This window comes from Gossypium arboreum, chromosome 3, assembly GCF_025698485.1.
Source record: "Gossypium arboreum isolate Shixiya-1 chromosome 3, ASM2569848v2, whole genome shotgun sequence".
Taxonomy (NCBI): domain Eukaryota; kingdom Viridiplantae; phylum Streptophyta; class Magnoliopsida; order Malvales; family Malvaceae; genus Gossypium; species Gossypium arboreum.
In genome coordinates, this window is record NC_069072.1 from 73,513,847 (window position 1) to 73,537,716 (window position 23,870).

General features: G+C 38.4%; 1 non-coding gene across 1 annotated transcript; it reads right to left on the reverse strand.

Annotated features, from left to right (window-relative positions):
• Window positions 1-1,654: 1,654 nt before the first annotated feature.
• Window positions 1,655-1,760, reverse strand: LOC128290818 (small nucleolar RNA R71). Its single transcript, XR_008280603.1, has one exon. It is a non-coding gene; the product is annotated as a small nucleolar RNA R71 (small nucleolar RNA).
• Between the last annotated feature and the right edge of the window lie 22,110 nt (window positions 1,761-23,870).

The following is a 23,870-nucleotide window of genomic DNA, read 5'->3' on the forward strand; positions in this document are numbered from 1 at the left end:
AGAGCCATTAGCAAAGGAGCAAAGCAAAGGAGTGAAGGGGCCTCGTAAGTTAGAGTCTTAGGTGACAGCCACTTTGATTTGGGTTTAATCTTTCTTTTCTTTAGTTTAATCTAAAAATGGTTGGTATGTGTTCTTTGTTCTTATTTACAACAATGTTAGCTTAATTTTATTTAAGCTAGGATGATTGCTTTGATTAAATTATTTGATTCATGCTTATAATGTTTGTGTCTCAATCGAACATGTTTTCAATTAAAATCAAGCTTGTATTTTGTCCATTCGTGATTGAAATGCACTAGAATTAGCTGAGCGATCCTAAGCAAGCGACGACTAGTGGATGCATAATTGGAATGTGCATGCTCAATTTAGATCTTAACCCGATTAAATTGCAAGTTGCATAACAACTCTAACCAATCTCTGTTATCTGCATATTTTTTAGATTTGTGTGATTAAACTGTTTCAAACCTAACACGTCTCTATTACCTCACATGAATGCTAAGAAACCCTTAGTAAATAAGGATAAGTAAAATGTGTATTTACTAAGTAAAGGATTCCGAAAGGACCTAATGTGGTTTTCAAACTCATGAAAGATCAAATTGCCATGGAATGTTTTTCCAAATGTTATTAAGCATGTTGATAATAAATTAAGTTTAATTAAAGCAATTGTCCTAGTTATTTATGTTATAATTGTTGCAAATTGTGTTTAATTTTGCTAAAATCTATTTCATTCATATAGTTTGCATACATAGGGTAATTTACATTAGGGATCATTGCATTTAGTTTAATATATTTAATTTTAAGCATCACTTCTCAACCATGTTGTGTTTTTATTTACCAAGTTGTTAGTATAATTTTACAATTAAGTGATTTAACACAAATACAATCTTTGTGGAGACAATAACTTGATACTTACTTACTACTTGATAATGACTATGTATACTTGCACAAACCTATGCGTTACAAGTTTTTGGCGTTGTTGTTGGGGATTGTTAACTATTTTCATATCATTTTTTTTTTTGCTGTGAAATTATTTACTTCCAATTTGGTTTATTTCTAACATTACTAACTTATTCTTTTTAATTGTGTGATTTTCTTTTCAGGTGTTTATGAGTATAGATCAGATTATTGATTTACTCGCTGTAGACCTTGAAATTGAGTGAACTTTCAGATAAGGAAGATGTGAACAAATAGCTCAAAGACTAGTCGATATAGACCTTGGAAATCAGAATCAAGACCAAGGTAATGAAGCCGATCATATACGGAACCCTATCCTAATTGCCGATGATAGGGATCGATGCATCAGACAATATGTTGTGCCATTTTTCAGCAAGTTAAATCCAGGACTTAAAAGGCTGGATATTGAGGCAACCAAATTTGAATTGAAACCAGTGGTGTTTCAAATGCTCCAAACGGTGGGCCAATTCAATGGTATGCCCACGGATGATCCACATCTCCACCTTCAATTGTTTATGGAGGTGAGTGTTCATTTAAGATAGCCGATGTGGCTGAATATGCATTGAGTTTGAAGTTGTTTCTGTACTTGTTGTGAGATCGAGCACAAGCATGGCTCAATTCATTGCCACCAATTTCCATATCTACATGGCAAGAATTAGAAGAGAGATTTTTGGTTAAGTATTTCCCACCTAGCAAAAACGCTAAGTTGAGGAACGAGATCACAACTGTCCAAAAATTGGATGACGAATTTTGTATGAGGCTTGGGAGAGATTCAATGAGTTACTTCGTAAGTGTCCTCATCATAGGATTCCTCATTGTATCCAGTTGGAGACATTCTATAATCGTCTCAATACACATACAAGATTGATGGTAGATGCTTCTACGAATGGTGCAATTTTGTCTAAGTCTTATAATGAGGCTTATGAGATCATCGAGAGGATCGCGAGTAATAACTATCAATGGCCAACAAATCGTGTAACAACCCATGTAACACCCCGAACCCGAGACCATCGCCGGTGTCGGACACGAGGGGTTAGCAAGCCAAGTTCACTTGTTTTGCCCATCCATTGGACATTTCCAGTCAGGCTGGAAAAACTGCGTCACTGTCGCCTTAAAAATCATATCTCGAGTTTCAAAACTCGGAAACTGGTTTCGTAAATTTTCCCTGAATTTAGACTCATATATCCATCCATGGATTTATTTCTAGAATTTTTGGTCGGGCCAATTGGTACAGTTTATTAGTTAAAGTCACCCATGTTACAGGGATCGACTGCTCTGACCTTCGCGCGGTATAACTTGAATATCTCTCTGTACAGGGCTTTAATACTGGTTTCGTTTGTTTCTAATGAAACTAGACTCAAAATGGAATCTGTACATATAAGGTATGTCGCCTAATTCTTTCTGGATAATTTATAGTAAATTTTAAAGTTGCGACAGGGAACCCAGAAACCGTTCTGGCCCTGTCTCACAATAGCATTAATATCTCTTAACATGTAACTCCTATGACCATTTCGTTTCTTCCATATGAAAATAGACTCATCAAGGTTCATTTACATAGCTTATTCACTATTTAATTCCATTTCTACGAATTTTGGTGATTTTTCACATTCACGTCACTGCAGCTGGCAGCATCTGTTTTAACGTAGGTCTTACCTATTTGGTAGTCTCCATGAACCAACTAGTCTTTGCCATACATAGGTTCATATATGATCATTTTAACCATGCCAATGGCTGATCATATGACCAACATTCCCATTTCAAGCCATAGCCACATCATGACACCAAATATATACATACAAACCACAATTATTCTAAGTTCATGTTCCTTTTCGAGCCATTTTCGCATGGCCGTACATACTTACATCACCACATATTTAACAAACAAGGGTAGTCCTATACATGCCATTTCAAGTTCAACCAAGAATTTATACCAAAATGGGGCTTGATAGTGTGGATGACTTCGACTTCAACGATCCCGAATCCGATTGCTATCGGCGAAATCTAGAAAGCGAGAGCCAAAGCGGCGGAGTAAGCATTTTATGCTTAGTAAGTCTCAAGGAATATAATCAACTCTAATTACAGCAATACATTCACATAGTTAAATGCATCATTTCATTAATGCACATTCACATAATCATACTTACTTTACCATCCCAACTCTTATGTTCATACACAAATAACGGCTTCATTAAGGCCGATAACTAGCTCCATCATAGGAGCGGATATTCATACGCTCTTACTCCTAGCGCAAAGCACACACCGCACTTACCTTATCATTGGGAAATTTCACAAGTGCATTAGCTGAAATTTTCCAGCAAGCTCATAATTTTCAAATCACATACCTTGGAGTTTATCCGGATGTCGGTTTTCGTTCAATCGCCTTGGGACATAGCCCGGTTATGGTAACCCGCACCAAGGCCAACGGACTTTACCGGATATCACGATTTGCACAAATGCCTTGGTCTTAGCCCGGATTTAACAACTTGCACGAATGCCTTGGTCTTAGCCGGATATAGCTACTAGCACAATTGCCTTGGTCTTAACCGGATATAAATTTCAGCATAATTGTCTTGGGGCTTAGCCGGATATCATTCAATTTCTCATGCACACATACATCAATAATCATTGGACATACATATTTCATTTTCGTTACTAAGGCTCAAACACAATTATAATCATTAGCATATTCGCCGGGACTTAGCGGGTGGAATTCAAATACTCATACACACATGATCAATAATCATACACATCCATGTTTCATCTTACATAATTCAAGTAAGATCACTTCTTGAGGACTTACCTCGGATGTTGTCGAACGGCTTTTACGGCTATTCGATTACTTTTTCCTTCCCCTTGTCCAATTGTGGCCCTCTTAGCTCTTGAGCTAATTCAAACAAATTCAATTTATCAAAACCTCATTGTGCTAGCTTATGGCCGAATATGACAAGGAATTTAAATGGTCATATGGCCACCCTTTAGCTTGAATACACAATGGTCATGCACATTTTATACTACATCAAGCAATTCAATACAATTTATTCGAGCATCAAGGAAAAGCTAAGGCCTTCAATAGGCTACCCAAGGCCGAATATTCATGTACATGTTGAGGTCAATTTTGCACTTAATACCTCACAAAAACAGCATGCATTTTACTAGTTAATGCTTTGCATATTGTGGCTCAAAACTTATAATATAGCATCAAGCACTTATATGTGTGCTAGGCCGAATTGTGCTTGAAATTTCACAATTATTCTTCAACATCTTCTTCTTTAAACCAACTTATTCATCACTTACTTCATAGCCAAAACATCATGTGCAAACATATATATACAATATGAGCATGGCGAATTTTCAAGGTGTCCATAGCCATCCAAAATACAAATTTTAACTAACATGCAAGAAGCATGAACCATGCTCATGAATGGCGAATATGACAATCATGCTCCTTTTCAACTTCAATCATGATAAATCAAAAGAAGGCTCAAAATCTTGCTCAAGAGTAGACAATCCATCATTGCATGCATCATCATCAAGCTTCACACTTAGCATGCAATGGCTTTATCACCATAACAACTTTGGCCAAATACCATTTCCATGGCTTAACAAAGATTTGAGCCATGGCTAACATGCACATCAAGTTAGCAACCAAAACATGCATGAAACTCCTAACACAACCTCATACATACCTTAATCTTGATGCAAACTTGGCCAAATCTCCTTCTAGATCTCTTCCAAACCAAGCATGAAGCAAAAATCCTCCTTCTTCCTTAGTTTTGGCTCAAAGAAAGGATGAACAAAATTTTTTCTTTCCTTCTCTACAACTCACGGCAATGGGGGGATTACCACACTCACACACATTTTTTTTTCATTTTTTATCACCCATACACCTTTGTTTATTATTTCACCCTAATGCACCAACAAAACATGTTTCATGACATGTTTAGCCCATCCTCCTTGTCATGGCGGCCACCACCTATAAAGGGGAATTTGACATGCAAGTCCATTATTTTGCATGCATGCTTTAATTAGTCATCACACATTTCCTATCATACTTTCAAAGTTCATTACTAAGTCCTTTCTTGTGGAATTCACCCTTATAACACTAAATCAATCATCATAAAATGTCATACATGAGCACACACATATTATAGGCATCAAAATAAATTTTAATTATTTTTATGCCTCGGTTTTGTGGTCCCGAGACCACCTTCCGACTAGGGTCAATTTTGGGCTGTCACAACTCTCCCCACTTAAGAAATTTTCGTCCCGAAAATCTTACCGTAAATAGGTTTGGATATCGCTCTTTCATTGAGTTCTCGGTCTCCCAAGTAGCTTCTTCTATCCCGTGCTTGAGCCATAACACTTTTACTAGCGGAACCCGCTTGTTTCACAACTCTTTCACTTCTCGTGATAGGATATGAATCGGTTCTTCCTCATAACTCATATTAGCTTGAATTTCAATTTCTGATGGACTAATCACGTGCGATGGATCGGATCTATAACGTCAAGCATCAAAGCGTGAAAGACATCGTGAACCTTTTCGAGTTCAGGGGCAAAGTCAAACGATATGCCATGGATCGACTTCGCTCAGATATCTCATATGGCCCAACGAACCTCGGGCTCAACTTGCCCTTACGGCCGAATCTGAGTATCTTTTTCCAAGGCGATACCTTGAGGAACACTTTATCACCCACCTGATACTCGATATCCTTACGCTTCAGATCCGCGTACGACTTCTGACGATCGGAGGTTATCTTCAGACTTTCACGGATTACTTTCACTTCCTGTTCAGCATCCCTAATCAAATCCACCCCGAAAATCTTGCTTTCACCGAGCTCAGTCCAAAACAATGGTGTACGGCATTTACGACCGTACAAGGCCTCGTAGGGTGCCATCTTAATACTTGATTGAAAGTTGTTGTTGTGGCGAATTCAATCAATGGCAAATACCGTTCCCATAAACCACTAAACTCGAGGACGCAACATCTTAACATATCCTCAAGTATCTGAATTATCCGCTCGGATTGACCATCGGTTTGGGGGTGAAAAGCGGTCTTTGAAATGCAACTTGGTACCCAAAGCCTCTTGTAATTTTTTTTCCAAAATCGCGACGTAATCTTGGGTCTCTATCCGACACGATAGAAATAGGCACCCCATTCAATCGAATAATTTGGGAGACGTATAATTACGCCAATTTATCGGCGAAAAATCCGTGCGAGACGGGGATAAAATGAGCGACTTGGTCATCTATCAACAATGACCCAAATCGCATCTTTCTTACTTGCCGACACTGGTAATCCAGATATAAAATCCATTGTCACTCGATCCCATTTCTATTCAGGTATCATGATTGGCTGAAGTAATCCCGATGGCACTTGATGTTCAGCTTTCACTTGTTGACATATCAGACACCTTGAAACAAATTCAGAAATATCTTATTTCATACCGGGCCACCAAAATTGGCGTTTCAGGTCATTGTACATTTTAGTACTACCCGGGTGGATTGACATTCGACTACTGTGAGCCTCGCTCAAAATCATCGAAACAAGTTCCGAATCCCTTGGAATACATAATCGACCCTTGAACATCAAGCAGTCATTGTCGTCAATCTGAAATTCCGATTCTTCATCCGAAACACATTCGGCTCGCTTAGCGACCAATTCAACGTCGACCTTTTGAGATTCAAGTATTTGATGAATCAATAATGGTTTGGCCTCTAATTCGACTACTAGCACCTCCTCGGGTGAAACGGATAAATGAGCATCCATCGCTCTCAAAGCAGACAGTGCCTTGCGACTTAAAGCATCGGCCACCACGTTGGCCTTTCCCGGGTGATAATCAATGCTGAGTTCATAGTCTTTCAACAACTCAAGCCAACGTCGTTGTCGCAGGTTTAAATCTTTCTGAGTCATCAAATATTTTAGACTCTTGTGGTCCGAATAAATATGACACCTTTCTCTAAACAAGTAATGCCGCCATATCTTCAAGGCGAACACTATGGCTGCTAGTTCAAGGTCATGGGTCGGATAGTTTCTCTCATGCGGCTTTAGTTGTCTCGACGCGTAAGCCACAACTCGACCTTCTTGCATCAACACACAACCTAACCCAAGCAAGGATGCGCCATCAGATATGACAAACTCTTTACCGGACTCTATTTGTACTAGCACTGGGGCCTCGGTTAAACAAGTTTTAGTCGATCGAAACTTTCTTGACAAGCGTTCCGACCACTCGAACTCAACATCTTTTGGAGTAGTTTCGTCATCGACGCACTATCATCGAAAAACCTTTCACAAATCGTCGATAGTATCCGGCAAGCCCCAAAAGCTCCTAACCGGTAACATTCCTTGAGGTTTCCAATTGACTATGGTCGAAATTTTGTTCGGGTCCACCACGACACCCGTCACGGACACCACATGCCCCAAAAAACTAACCTCTTTCACCAAAATTCACATTTACCGAACTTTGCGTATAAGCGCTTATCTCGTAAGATTTGCAACACTAGCCTCGGTGTTGGTTTCATCTCTCGAATTGACCTAAATGTCATCGATAAATACAACTACTGAACCGATCCAAGTATGGTCTGAAAATTCTATTCATTAAATCCATAAACACCGCAGGGCATTAGTGAGCCCAAACGGCATCACTAGGAACTCATAGTGACCATATCTCGCTCAAGGCGGTCTTGGGTACGTCCGAATCTCGGATTCGCAATTGATAATAGCCCGATCTCAAATCTATTTTCGAGAACACCGAGGCCCCTTTAGTTGATCGAACAAGTCATCGATACGTGGCAGCGGATATTTGTTCTTTATTGTCGCTTTATTGTCGACGATAATCGATGCACATTATTGGTTCCATCCTTCTTTTCACGAACAACACCTGGCGCACCCAAGGCGAAAAACTCGGGTGAGCAAAACCTCTATCCACCAATTCTTGCAACCGAGCTTCCAACTCCTTTAATTCCGTTAGTGCCATACGATACGGAGCTATCGAAATTGAGTGGTACCGGTACCAATTCGATGCCAAATTCTATTTCCGAACGGTGGTAAACCCGGCAATTCTTGAGTGGAAAACATCCGGGTATTCACAAACCACGGGCACAGATTCGGGTTTCTTTTCTGATTCCTTGTCATCGAGCACGTACGCCAGGTACGCTTCGCACTCTTTTCTTACATACTTTCGGGCCAACATTGCTGATATTACAGCTGGCAACCCCTTTAAGTCCGTAGACTTAACCCGAATTATCTCGTTATTCGCGCACCTCAAATCGATAGTCTTGCTTTTGCAATTTACGACCGCATCGTGCATGGTCAACCCATCCAAACCAAGAATAACGTTGAATTCATCGAACGGCAAAAGCATCAAGTCCGCCGGGAAACAAGAACCTCGGAACACTAGGAGACTTTTCTTGCACACTTTGTTGACAAGCACGTAATGACCCAAGGGGTTTGACACCCGAATTACAAACTCAGTAGACTCAATAGGCAAAGTCTTCTTTGGATACTAAGGTTTCACATATATAAGATTGAGTAGAACCGGGGTCAATCAACGCAATCACTTTAGTATTGAAAAGGGTGAAAGCACCGTAATGACATCCGGAGAGGCAAGCATCCTCGCGTGCGCGTATGGCATAAGTCCTCGCAGGAGCACGAGCCTCGGATCGATGGTAGCATCTCTAGATCCTCCCGACCGCCAGCGACATTGCCCATATTTCTAGGTGGCCTACCTCGGCGATGGTAGCACCCGAGTTTCCACTCGACTCACATTCATTCAAGCTTCCTCGGGCAATCCTTCCTAAAGTGGTCGGCCGATCCACACTTATAGCGGAGGCGATCACGAAACCAACAGCTCCCGAATGCCATTTGCCACAATGTTGACACTCCGCCTCTCTCGGCGATCATTTCCACCATCGGGCGATCGAAGTGACTCGTGTGGTCACAGGGGTCGATCGCGTCCTCGTCTAGAAAAGCCCAAAGCGCCTCTAGACCGGTTCACATCATCTCGAAATCTCTTGATTGCTGTTGAAGAGACTTTCCGAGGACCTCTTCGAATTCTCCGGTTCCCATATCGACTTTTTGTTTCTCCTTTCTAAGCTCTTCGACTTTACAAGCTCGCTCAACAAGTACTACGATCTCTCGTATTTCGAGAATGCCAATGAACATCCTTATATCATCATTCAGCCCATCCTCGAGCGTTTACATAATAGCTTCGGACGAAATGCATTCTCGCGTGTACCTGGCTAAGCCTCACAAACTTTCGTTCAGTAGTCGGTAGCGGACATAGAACCTTGCTTAAGATCAAGAAATTCCCAAGTCACTTGCTCTCTAGGTACCACAGAAGTCGAGTACTCCACCAATAGTAGGTGGAATCACGTAGCAAGGAGATGGTACACTTTAAGCATTCATCGGTGTACAAGATAGCTCATCGAGCACCGGATAGTGTTGTCCAACCGAAATTCAGCTCGTTCGGCATCATCATCATCTGTAGCTTTAAATTCAGTGGCCCCATGTTTTGAATCCTATCGATTGGGGCTTACTTGACCTTATTTGGTCGATTCACGGAGGTATTGTAGGTGTGGGGTTGCATTTGTCGGGAATGGAGGTCGTGGGACAGCCGTGTTAGTTCGAATGTATTGATTAAACCATTCGTTCATCACACTATAAAAGGCTTGCCTAGCCTCATCATTCGGATTGCTGGCCATAGGTTGAGAGTCCACCGCGCTGTCCCTTGTGCGGGAGCAGGCGCCACACTCTCCACATCATCAGCTATTGCTCGGTTGGGATCGGGACCCATTGCTATAAACAAACTCAAAGTCAAATTGTCAGAAATCACCACACTATCGATTCATCATTTAATGGCATGTATAGCTAGACCCCAAACACCTCACGGTAGTCCTAGAATCGACTAAACCGTGGCTCGATACCAATAAAATTGTAACACCCGAACCCGAGACCATCGCCGATTGTCGGACACGAGGGGTTAGCAAGCCAAGTTCACTTGTTTTGCCCATCCATTGGACATTTCCAGTCAGGCTGGAAAAACTGCGTCACTGTCGCCTTAAAATCATATCTCGAGTTTCAAAACTCGGAAACTGGTTTCGTAAATTTTCCTGAATTTAGACTCATATATCCATCCATGGATTTATTTCTAGAATTTTTGGTCGGGCCAATTGGTACAGTTTATTAGTTAAAGTCACCCATGTTACAGGGATCGACTGCTCTGACCTTCGCGCGGTATAACTTGAATATCTCTCTGTACAGGGCTTTAATACTGGTTTCGTTTGTTTCTAATGAAACTAGACTCAAAATGGAATCTGTACATATAAGGTATGTCGCCTAATTCTTTCTGGATAATTTATAGTAAATTTTAAAGTTGCGACAGGGAACCCAGAAACCGTTCTGGCCCTGTCTCACAATAGCATTAATATCTCTTAACATGTAACTCCTATGACCATTTCGTTTCTTCCATATGAAAATAGACTCATCAAGGTTCATTTACATAGCTTATTCACTATTTAATTCCATTTCTACGAATTTTGGTGATTTTTCACATTCACGTCACTGCAGCTGGCAGCATCTGTTTTTAACGTAGGTCTTACCTATTTGGTAGTCTCCATGAACCAACTAGTCTTTGCCATACATAGGTTCATATATGATCATTTTAACCATGCCAATGGCTGATCATATGACCAACATTCCCATTTCAAGCCATAGCCACATCATGACACCAAATATATACATACAAACCACAATTATTCTAAGTTCATGTTCCTTTTCGAGCCATTTTCGCATGGCCGTACATACTTACATCACCACATATTTAACAAACAAGGGTAGTCCTATACATGCCATTTCAAGTTCAACCAAGAATTTATACCAAAATGGGGGCTTGATAGTGTGGATGACTTCGACTTCAACGATCCCGAATCCGATTGCTATCGAGCGAAATCTAGAAAAGCGAGAGCCAAAGCAATGAGTAAGCATTTTTATGCTTAGTAAGTCTCAAGGAATATAATCAACTCTAATTACAGCAATACATTCACATAGTTAAATGCATCATTTCATTAATGCACATTCACATAATCATACTTACTTTACCATCCCAACTCTTATGTTCATACACAAATAACGGCTTCATTAAGGCCGATAACTAGCTCCATCATAGGAGCGGATATTCATACGCTCTTACTCCTAGCGCAGCATAAGCACACACCGCACTTACCTTATCATTGGGAAATTTCACAAGTGCATTAGCTGAAATTTTCCAGCAAGCTCATAATTTTCAAATCACATACCTTCGGAGTTTATCCGGATGTCGGTACTCGTTCAATCGCCTTGGGACATAGCCGGTTATGGTAACCCGCACCAAGGCCAACGGGACTTTACCCGGATATCACGATTTGCACAAATGCCTTGGTCTTAGCCCGGATTTAACAACTTGCACGAATGCCTTGGTCTTAGCCGGATATAGCTACTAGCACAATTGCCTTGGTCTTAACCGGATATAAATTTCAGCATAATTGTCTTCGGGCTTAGCCGGATATCATTCAATTTCTCATGCACACATACATCAATAATCATTGGACATACATATTTCATTTTCGTTACTAAGGCTCAAACACAATTATAATCATTAGCATATTCGCCTTGGGACTTAGCCGGGTGGAATTCAAATACTCATACACACATGATCAATAATCATACACATCCATGTTTCATCTTACATAATTCAAGTAAGATCACTTCTTGAGGACTTACCTCGGATGTTGTCGAACGGCTTTTACGGCTATTCGATTACTTTTTCCTTCCCTTGTCCAATTGTGGCCCTCTTAGCTCTTGAGCTAATTCAAACAAATTCAATTTATCAAAACCTCATTGTGCTAGCTTATGGCGAATATGACAAGGAATTTAAATGGTCATATGGCCACCCTTTAGCTTGAATACACAATGGTCATGCACATTTTATACTACATCAAGCAATTCAATACAATTTATTCGAGCATCAAGGAAAAGCTAAGGCCTTCAATAGGCTACCCAAGGCGAATATTCATGTACATGTTGAGGTCAATTTTGCACTTAATACCTCACAAAAACAGCATGCATTTTACTAGTTAATGCTTTGCATATTGTGGCTCAAAACTTATAATATAGCATCAAGCACTTATATGTGTGCTAGGCGAATTGTGCTTGAAATTTCACAATTATTCTTCAACATCTTCTTCTTTAAACCAACTTATTCATCACTTACTTCATAGCCAAAACATCATGTGCAAACATATATATACAATATGAGCATGGCGAATTTTCAAGGTGTCCATAGCCATCCAAAATACAAATTTTAACTAACATGCAAGAAGCATGAACCATGCTCATGAATGGCGAATATGACAATCATGCTCCTTTTCAACTTCAATCATGATAAATCAAAAGAAGGCTCAAAATCTTGCTCAAGAGTAGACAATCCATCATTGCATGCATCATCATCAAGCTTCACACTTAGCATGCAATGGCTTTATCACCATAACAACTTTGGCCAAATACCATTTCCATGGCTTAACAAAGATTTGAGCCATGGCTAACATGCACATCAAGTTAGCAACCAAAACATGCATGAAACTCCTAACACAACCTCATACATACCTTAATCTTGATGCAAACTTGGCCAAATCTCCTTCTAGATCTCTTCCAAACCAAGCATGAAGCAAAAATCCTCCTTCTTCCTTAGTTTTGGCTCAAAGAAAGGATGAACAAAATTTTTTCTTTCCTTCTCTACAACTCACGGCAATGGGGGATTACCACACTCACACACATTTTTTTTTCATTTTTTATCACCCATACACCTTTGTTTATTATTTCACCCTAATGCACCAACAAAACATGTTTCATGACATGTTTAGCCCATCCTCCTTGTCATGGCCGCCACCACCTATAAAAGGGGAATTTGACATGCAAGTCCATTATTTTGCATGCATGCTTTAATTAGTCATCACACATTTCCTATCATACTTTCAAAGTTCATTACTAAGTCCTTTCTTGTGGAATTCACCCTTATAACACTAAATCAATCATCATAAAATGTCATACATGAGCACACACATATTATAGGCATCAAAATAAATTTTTAATTATTTTTATGCCTCGGTTTTGTGGTCCCGAGACCACCTTCCGACTAGGGTCAATTTTGGGCTGTCACAACCCAGTTTTGGGCCTAATCAGAATAGTGATTTCGAGACCAGGAATCTGACCTAGAAAATTTTATTTTTCTTGTATTTTTATGGTCTACAGTTTTATGGAATGATTCTGTGAAAATTTCATTTGAAAATTTTGACATTTGAGCACTCAATTTAGTAAAAAGGACTAAATTGCAAAAAGTACAAAACTTGAGTTCTAGAAGCTAGACGTGTCTAATTGCTATGAAATTTAAATTGAAGGTCATTAGATGGTAAATAGACCATTTGTTAAGTTATTGGACAAAAATGGACATGAACTAAAAGAAATTTTAGTGTTTTAAGAAAAGGGCATTTTGGTCTTTTGGTAATTAAATGAATTAATAAGCAAATTAAAAGCCAATTTTTGCTCATCTTCTACCCCTTGGCCAAAATTTATAAGAGGAAGACATATCTAGGGTTTTTCAAGCTTTTAAGCTCGATTGTAAGTCTGTTCTTGCCCCGTTTTTAATGCTCTTTACATTTTTGAAGTCGTTGTAACTCGATCTACCTATTTTAGCACTAATTTGAGGTATGATTAAGGTTTAAGGTTTGAACCATCATAGATATTCTTGTATTTTTATGTCTAATGGTAGAAAATGAATGTTTGGTGTTTGATCGCGTGATTCGTAACAAGTAATAGATATTTATAATGAAGATCAAACCTAGACTAACTATTATCACGACGAAAAGGCAAGCACACCTATCGAACAATAGTATAGTAATGGCAAGACCGGGATATCGTACCCAAGGGAACCAAAAGTACTAGAAATAACTATCTTTTTATTATTTAACCTAGAAATAAATAGGGGTTGTTTATTAAACTAATTAACTAAACTATTTAACTAATTAAACTAAAGCAAAGAGAAAATTTGGAAAAAGACTTGAAGAAGAGTAATTGATAAAGACGACACCCAAGGAGGAATCCACCTAGATTTCACTTGTTATCTGACTCTAAACCAGACGATTTATTCACTTGACTTGATCCGTGAGATTCCCTAACCTATATTATTATCTCTTTCGAGACTAATAACGTCTAACCCTTAATTGAATTAATTGAAATCTTTTTCTTAATTAAAACCCCTAGGGAAGCAGTAAATCGATCTATGGACTCCCATATTAGGTTTCACCCTAATCCGGCAAAATCTAGTAACCCTATTTCCAGGCGTTCGATCAACTCCGCTTAATTATGCCAAATCTACTCTTAGACAAGGACTTTTACTCCTCTACATAAGCACATTAAATCATGAATCAATACCCGGAATATTAACTCAAGCATTAAGAACACATAATTAAGAACAAATCAAGTATTTATCATACAGTTCAGATAATAATAACAAGATCCATCATAGGTTTCAGCCCCCTTAGGTATCTAAGGGGTTTAGTTCATAATAAAATAAGAGTACATCTCAAAAGTATGAAAATAACAAAACATAAAGAAAACTTTAAAACCCCTGAATGAATTCTGAGAGAGATCTTCAGTCTTGAAGTAGCTCTGGCTTTTTGGATAGATCGTCTGGCTTCCTTCAAGTAATTCCCGGCATGCGGTTTTGTACTCCAAAAAAGTTCTAGAGGGAGGCCCCCTTTCTAAGTCATACTTAGGGTGTTTATATAGGCTTTGGATTGGCTTTCTTCCTCCCTAAGTATCCTTTTCTGTGTAAAATATAGCTTCTTGAAAAAGGGACACGCCCGTGTGCCACGGCTATGTGACGTGATTGCCAGGCCATGTTCGATCCGTTAAATTGCACACGGTCGTGTGGGTCAATGGCCAGGCCGTGTAAATCATGAAAGCCTTGGTCGACACCCTCGAAAGACACGAGCGTGTGAGCTGCCCGTGTGGCAAGGCTTAAGCCGTGTCATCTTCTCGATTTGGTCCATTTTGTCCCTTTTTTTTCTCGTTTTTGGCTCATTTTGAGTCTTGGTGCTCTCTTGAGTACAAAATATGAAATAACCGGATTAAGAGCACCAAAATTCAAAAATCTAGTAATAAACATCCATAAATATGCTAAGTATTTAGGGTAAAAATATGTATAATTTGGTGTTTATCAGTGTTAGATAAACAACTTTTGCTAAGTGATTTTCGATAAAAATGTCAAAAAGGACCTATTTATAAAAGTTATAAAATAAGTAGTAATAGTGTGATTGAGTGGAAAATGTGGGCTGTTATAAGTATGAAAATGGTTCAGCTAGGCTTGGGTTTTGAAGAAATTGAATACATTTCAATTTACGAGACTAGAGACTAAATTGTAAAAATGTAAAACATTAGGGGCAAAAATATAATTTTGCCATGATATGATTTTTGGACTGAATTGAATAATGTGTGTATTAAATAAGTTAAATTTGTTATTATAGATCGAGATAAACGAGGTTCAGAACTAGATTGGGGGAAAAACAAAGTGTTTGACGATTAGGTCAAATTCTATTATTTTTGTATCGAGGTAAGTTCGCATGTAAATAATGCATTGTTATATTTATGTTTTAAATACTTTAATATTGTATGAATTGTGATTGACTGCTTGGACGTATCAGCAAGTTTCAACAAGTGAGAATTCTCAGTTGAGCCTTAGGAATAGAATAGGATACGAGTGACATGTCACTAGGAACCCATGTGTTTATGTGATCCGGGTGCTGGTCTCGTACGTCCTACTAATGGTTGGGTAGTTCAGCATGAGTTGTAGATACCTGACAGCTTGTGTGAGCAGTACTGTGTAGCTATTTCTTGACTGACAGCTTGTGTGAACAGGCCAGTGAGTAGCTCGAAAACGAGTCTATATGTACTACGAGATATGTGGTAGCTTGGCTGCATATGTGGAACTTATGTGCAAGATTTTTGAGTGTTCAATGGGAATGTCAAAGTTGTGAAAGACTATGGTATGTTACGAATCGGTACAGATATGTACGTAAAACTCATACGTAATGAGCTCGATAAGTGATGAACCCTTGGTATGGTTATGATTGAGTAAGTTAAGACTAAACATTTTGATATCATTCATGTTAATTTTTATCATGCTAATTGTACGTTAGATGTGTGGTTATGATGCTTATTATTTACATAGGGACTTACTAAGCGATAAAGCTTACTCCGTTTTCCTTTCCCTTGTCTTATAATGTCACCAAGCTAGCGGGGATCGGTGACCGTTAGAGATCTACTCACACTATCATAAAATATTTTGGTACAAATGAATTCAACATTTTGAGTTATGGCATATATAGGGGACTTGGTTATTTTGTTATGTGTCATAATTGATTTGGCCAAATGTGTTAGCTTTTGTTGGTTGAAAGTTCATTTTGTATAGGCCATTCAAAATTGGCTACTTTTGGTATAATCAATTTACATGATGATGCTTTTCTTGGATGTGGGAATTTACTTGATTGAGTTGATAAGTATATGATATTTGTGCATGATAGATAGTAGCATGTAAATGATGTGTTGATGTCTTGGTTGTGGCTGATTTGGTTGTATGTAAACAATTGGATTGGTGCTATGTTGTGTTGTGTATGTGTGTGCAATAAAGGGTAGAAATATGGGTTGGTAAATAGCCTTATTTTTGTCCACACGGGTAGGCATATGGGCGTGTGTCTAGGTCGTCTGTGACACACAGTCTACCCTACGGGCATGTGTTAGGCCGTGTGTCCCCTGCACCCTAATTTTTGCAAAACAAAATGCTCAGAATTGAGCACATGGGCGAAGACACGGGCGTGTGTCTCAGCCGTGTGGATGACATGGCCTTAGGCACGGGCATGTGTCCTGGGCATGTGAAGTTTGCTCCTATTTCATGAAAAATCATAATTTTTAAATCAACCATATGGCCTAGCACATGGGCGTGTGACTTGGCCGTGTGTCTTCAATTTGTTCTTGGGTGACAAAAAGAGAGTTACATGGGGTTAGGACACGGGTGTGTGTCACCACACGGCCTGCCCTCACGGGCGTCTCCCATATCCACACGGGCATGTGACCCCTGTTTAGTGGAAAATTTTCTAAGTGATGTGAAATTTTCTACAATTCTCAATTTAGTCCCGAACCACCTCCAAACTAATTTTTGGGCCTCATAGCTCGTATTAGAGATACTGTGATTGTATATGAATGGTTTTAGTTTGGACAAAAAATTATGATTTCGAAATGTATGTTTGTTTGTGTTTAAGTCTAGTAATACCTCATACCCTATTCTGGCGTCAAATACGGCTAAGGGGTGTTACAAATCGAACAGCTTCAGGAAGACGTGTAGTCAGAGTTCATGAAGTTGACGCCCTCACTTTGTTATCAGCTCAGGTATCGTCTATTTCCTCTTTGTTAAAACAATTTACCATTAATAGTGCTAATAATTTTACAGCTTAGCCACCAAGTCTGTTTGAAGAAGTTTCTTGTGTGTACTGTGGGGAAGGTCATTGTTTTAAGAATTTTCCATCAAATCCTATGTCAGTGTATTATGTGGGGAACCAACATGAAAATAGGAGTGGACAAGGACCCTAGTCCAACTTCTACAATGTAACACCCCTCACCCGTATTCAATGTCGGAATAGGGTCACGGAGCATTACCGGACTTATAATACATTTAATCATACTTTTCACATACATGTAAACCAATTCACACAATCATTATTCAATTTAGATCAAATCGTCCCTCATACGAGCCAATAAGGCCGAAAACATGCTCTGGAAGTGGTTGGGGACTAAACCGATAGTTCAAGAAACTTTCACAAAACTTTGAAAATTTTTCTCAAAACAGGGGACACACGCCCTTGTGGCCAGGCTATGTGAGTGCCACAGGCCGTGTAGACATTCGAAATGGGAGCACATGGCCATGTCCCAGTCTGTGTCCAACCCCATGTAACTCTCTGACTTAGGTCACACGGCCAACACACACTCTCGTGTGGCTAGCCCAAATGCCCTAAAAATGGCCACACACACTCGTGTACCAGGCTGTGTGCTAGGTCGTGCCAATCCTGTAGGGTATACTAACTTATGCCACACAGTCAAGTCACACGTCCATGTATAAAGCCATGTGGAGCATACTGACTTGATTTTTAAGACCACACCAGGGTACTCATGGCCGTGTAACATGACCCTGTGTCAAAAACGGTTGAGACACAGGCCCGTGTCTCTACTCGTGCGGACAAAAATAGGCTATTTACCAAGCCATTTTACCACCCCGTTTGGTACACATCTTCACCTACACAAATGACACCAAACCATAGCAAATTATGCAATCCAAAACAACTAAGCTAAGCCTAAATCCTACCATTTCCATACTAACCAATTCAAGGCACATAAATACCACAATATGCTATCTCATTCCACACCAATCCTTGACTTCTCAAATCATCAGAATGACCATTATTAAATATGCATTATTTGACCTAAATTTGCAAGCATACCAATAACCATAATTCATTAATTTACCATTCATAGTACCTATTATCAACAATCGTCACATAACTATCAACCAACTCAATTCACAACACATAACTATACATATATGTACATTATTCAAATATATCAAACAAACCAAAATAATCCATCACACATGGCTATATATATACAAACCAAAATATAAACATTTACAAGTCAATTCAGTTGTTCAAAATCATTACTAAAAGATAATTTACATGAGTCAAAGTCCCTATACATGCCATATACTTAATATACCAAAGTTCATAGGTACCAAGTGATAGGTAGATAGTGTGACGATGTCTCCGACGATCTCCAAATCCGAGTTAGCTTTAAATTCACTATAAAACATAGAAAAAAATAAACAATGTAAGCTTTAAACCTTAGTAAGCTCATATGTTAACAATAAGCAACTATCACCATTCATTAGTCATTTAAATAATAGAAAACAATATACAACAATTCTATTAAATCTCAAAGCTATCAAATGATCATTCGCATAACTTACCAAAGAACTTATCAATTCCATAGTTTTAAAACTCAATTCATTACCGTACGTACATGTACCATATCGTACCAGCTTCATACTCAACCACATCTTTCATTTACCCATTGAACCATTCAGAATAGAAATCGGATACTCAAGGATCTTACACGATAAGTACCTATACCATGGCCTGAAGCCAAATCAAAGTAACTTATCTGAAATTTTGATATCATGGCCCAAAGCCAAATCAGCCTATATGCATGGCCCGAAGCCAAATCGATTTATCTTGCACCCGAAGTGCTAAATCATGGCCCGGAGCCAACTCAAGATATCCCTATGTCACTAGCATCCTAAACTATTCCTAAGGTTGAACTGAGATTCTAGTTGTCGAATCTTCGTCAAATCATTTCCTAACTTTTTTGTAATCACATAATCATAATTCATGCTATATCAAAGCACATAAAATACATTTGAAATGAAATTATAACATACGAATTTACTTCAGATATTAAAATGGTGAATCGAGTCAATTAGTCGATAACTTTATCTTTTCCCGAATCCAAATCTGTATTTCTCTTTTCTTGATCTAAATATATTTAGAATTAACTTATTTAATCATCTATTCATTCAATTTAATCTAAAACACACTTTAATACACATTTACACTTTTGCCCTACACAGTTCACATTTTTTAGAAATTAGCCCCTAATTTGCATTGTCACTAAAAATCACTTAACAAAACTTGTTTAACTAACAACAAACATTCATAATCTATCATTAAACATGAAAATACTCATATATTCATCAATGGCAATTCTCACAAATTTTAACAGTTTTGCAAAATAGTCCCTGTGCTAGATAATACTAATTGCAGCAATCACAAAAAGATAGAAATCATCAAAAACCGAGTCAAAAATCATACCTTAATAACTAAGTGAAGTTGCTGAAATTTCAAGCTTTAAAATGGTGTTTTTCTATCCTTAAATCGGTGGTGGTGGCTTAATGAAGGTTAAAACATAATGTTTTTGTTATTTAACTTAAGTTATTTTATAATTACTATTTTAACCTTTAATATTAATCACTTAAAACAATTATTATAAGCCCATATTTTCCACCCATCATTATAATGGTATAATTACAACATAAGGAACTTCACTTTAATAGACAATAGCTATTAGAACTCAATATTTACGCTTTACGCGATTTAGTTCTTTTTATCAAATTAACTATTCAAACGATAAAATTTCTTCACGAAACTTTCACACATATATACTATCATGCTGTAAACACTTAAAATAATGTTAAAATAAATTTTCAAACTCAGATTTGTGGTCTCAAAACCACTATTCTAATTTGCATAAAAATGGTTGTTACAACTCTCTCCCTTAGTAATTTTCGTCCCTGAAAATCTTACCAGTTAATAGATTAGGGTATTGTTTTCTCCTAGCTTCTTCGGACTCCCATGTAGCCTTTTCGATACGGTGATGATGCCATAGGACTTTTACTAAAGCTATGCATTTATTTCTCAATTCTTTGACTTCTCGAGCTAGAACTCTAATCAGTATATCATATCAGGTTAAATTTCAATCTCTGACAGAGAAATCACATGTGACAGATCAAATCTATATCAGCGCAACATCGACACATGAAATACATTGTGGATCTTTTCTAACTCAGTTGATAAAGCTAGTCGATATGCCACTGCTGTAACACCCCGAACCCGAGACCATCGCCGGTGTCGGACGCGAGGGGTTAGCAAGCCAAGTTCACTTGTTTTGCCCGTCCATTGGACATTTCCAGTCAGGCTGGAAAAACTGCGTCACTGTGGCCTTAAAAATCATATCTCGAGTTTCAAAACTCGGAAACTGGTTTCGTAAATTTTCCCTGAATTTAGACTCATATATCCATCCATGGATTTATTTCTAGAATTTTTGGTCGGGCCAATTGGTACAGTTTATTAGTTAAAGTCACCCATGTTACAGGGATCGACTGCTCTGACCTTCGCGCGGTATAACTTGAATATCTCTCTGTACAGGGATTTAATGCTGGTGTCGTTTGTTTCTAATGAAACTAGACTCAAAATGGAATCTGTACATATAAGGTATGTCTCCTAATTATTTTTGGATAATTTATAGTGAATTTTTAAAGTTGCGACAGGGAACCCAGAAACCATTCGGGCCCTGTCTCACAATAGCTTTAATATCTCTTAACATGTAACTCCTATGACCATTTCGTTTCTTCCATATGAAAATAGACTCATCAAGCTTCATTTACATAGCTTATTCACTATTTAATTCCATTCCTATGAATTTTGGTGATTTTTCACATTCACGCCACTGCAGCTGGCAGCGTCTGTTTTAAGGTAGGACTTACCTATTTGGTAGTCTCCATGATTCAACTAGTCTTGCCATACATAGGTTCATATATGATCATTTTAACCATGCCAATGGCTGATCATATGACCAACATTCCCATTTCCAAGCCATAGCCACATCATGACACAAAATATATACATGCAACCCACAATTAGTCTAAGTTCATGCTTCCCTTTTCGAGCCATTTTCGCATGGCCGTATACATATACATCACCACATTTTCAAACCAACAAGGGGTAGTCCTATACATGCCATTTCAAAGTTCAACCAAAATTTATACCAAAATAGAGGCGTTGATAGTGTGGATGACTTCGACTTCAACGATCCCAAATCCGATTGCTTCGAGCGAAATCTAGAAAACTGAGAGCCAAAGCAAATGGGGTAAGCATTTTTATGCTTAGTAAGTCTCAAGGAATATAATCAACTCTAATTACAGCAATACATTCACATAGCCAAATGCATCATTTCATTAATACACATTCTTACTTCATACTTCATCATTATATAAGTTCACAAAGCATCAATCAATTCAATAACTGAAATTCATTAGTCGATTGAGCGAATGTTGCTCAAACATGTCGACTTTCCAATGCACATATAACGTACCTTATCCTTTGGGCTTTCCGAGTGTACTAATTGAATTCATTACAGCAACCAACACTCACCTCCAGCCCAAGATTCTTCGAATATAACCGGATATAATCACGTGCACAAATGCCTTGGTCTTAGCCCGGATAGAATAACTCGCACGAATGCCTTGGTCTTAGCCGGATATAGCCACTAGCACATTTGCCTTGGTCTTAACCGGATATAATTTCAGCATAATTGTCTTGGGCTTAGCCGGATATCATTCAATTTCTCATGCACACATACATCAATAATCATTGGACATACATATTTCATTTTCGTTACTAAGGCTCAAACACAATTATAATCATTAGCATATTCGCCTTGGGACTTAGCCGGGTGGAATTCAAATGCTCATACACACATAATCAATAATCATACACATCCATATTTCATCTCACATAATTCAAGTAAGGTCACTTCTTGAGGACTTACCTCGGATGTTGTCGAGCGGCTTTTTCGGCTATTCGATCACCTTTTCCTTCCCCTTGTCCAATTGTGGCCCTCTTAGCTCTTGAGCTAATTCAAACAAATTCAATTTATTAAAACCTCATTGTGCTTGCTTATGGCCGAATATGACAAGGATTTTAAATGGTCATATGGCCACTCTTTAGCTTGAATACACAATGGTCATGCACATTTTATACTACATCAAACAATTCAATACAATTTATTTGAGCATCAAGGAAATGCTAAGGCCTTCAATAGGCTACCCAAGGCCGAATATTCATGTACATGTTGAGGTCAATTTTGCACTTAATACCTCACAAAAACAGCATGCAATTTACTAATTAATGCTTTGCACATTGTGGCCCAAAACTTATAATATAGCATCAAGCACTTATAGGTGTGCTAGGCCGAATTGTGCTTGCAATTTCACAAGCATTCTTCCACATTTTCTTCTTCAAACCAATATATTCATCACTTAGTTCATAACCAAACATAATGTGCAATCACATATAAGCATATATGAGCATGGCCGAATTTTCAAGGTGTCCATAGCCATCCAAAACACAAATTTTTAACTAACATGCAAAAAGCATGAATCATGCTCAAGAATGCATCATCATCAAGCTTCACACTTAGCATGCAATGGCTTTATCACTATAACAACTTTGGCCAAATACCATTTCCATGGCATACCAAAGATTTGAGCCATGGCTAACATGCACATCAAGTTAGCAACCAAAACATGCATGAAACTCCCAACACAACCTCATACATACCTTAATCTTGATGTAAACTTAGCCAAATCTCCTTCTAGGTCTCTTCCAACCCAAGCATGAAGCAAAAATCCTCCCCCTTTTCCCTTAGTATTTTCGGCCAAGAAGATGAGAAAGGATGAACAAATTTTTCTTTTCTTTCCTTAGGACATTCGGCCAAGCCTATGGAGAAGAATGAACATTTTTTTCTCTTTTTTTTCATACTCTTATTTTATCATTTCTAACATCATCCATTAGTAAAACATGTTGGGAACATGTTTTCCTTGCCCATAATTTGTCATGGCGGCCATCCACCTTAGGAAAGGGATAATTGACATGCAACTCCACTTATTTCACTTTATGCATTATTAGGCCACTTAAAAATACACCTATCACATTTTCAAGTCCTAGCACATGGGTCCTTTCTTATAAATTAGCACCTAATTAAATAAAAATCGAGACACGAAATATTTACGCATACCAATTCCTCATACAATAAGCACGGAATATAACACTTAATTATTCTTGTGACTCGGTTTCGTGGTCCCGAAACCACTCTCCGACTAGGGTCACATTAGGGGTGTCACAACTGCCCTATTCATTCAATAATCTCAAACGGTCCAATAAAACTTGGA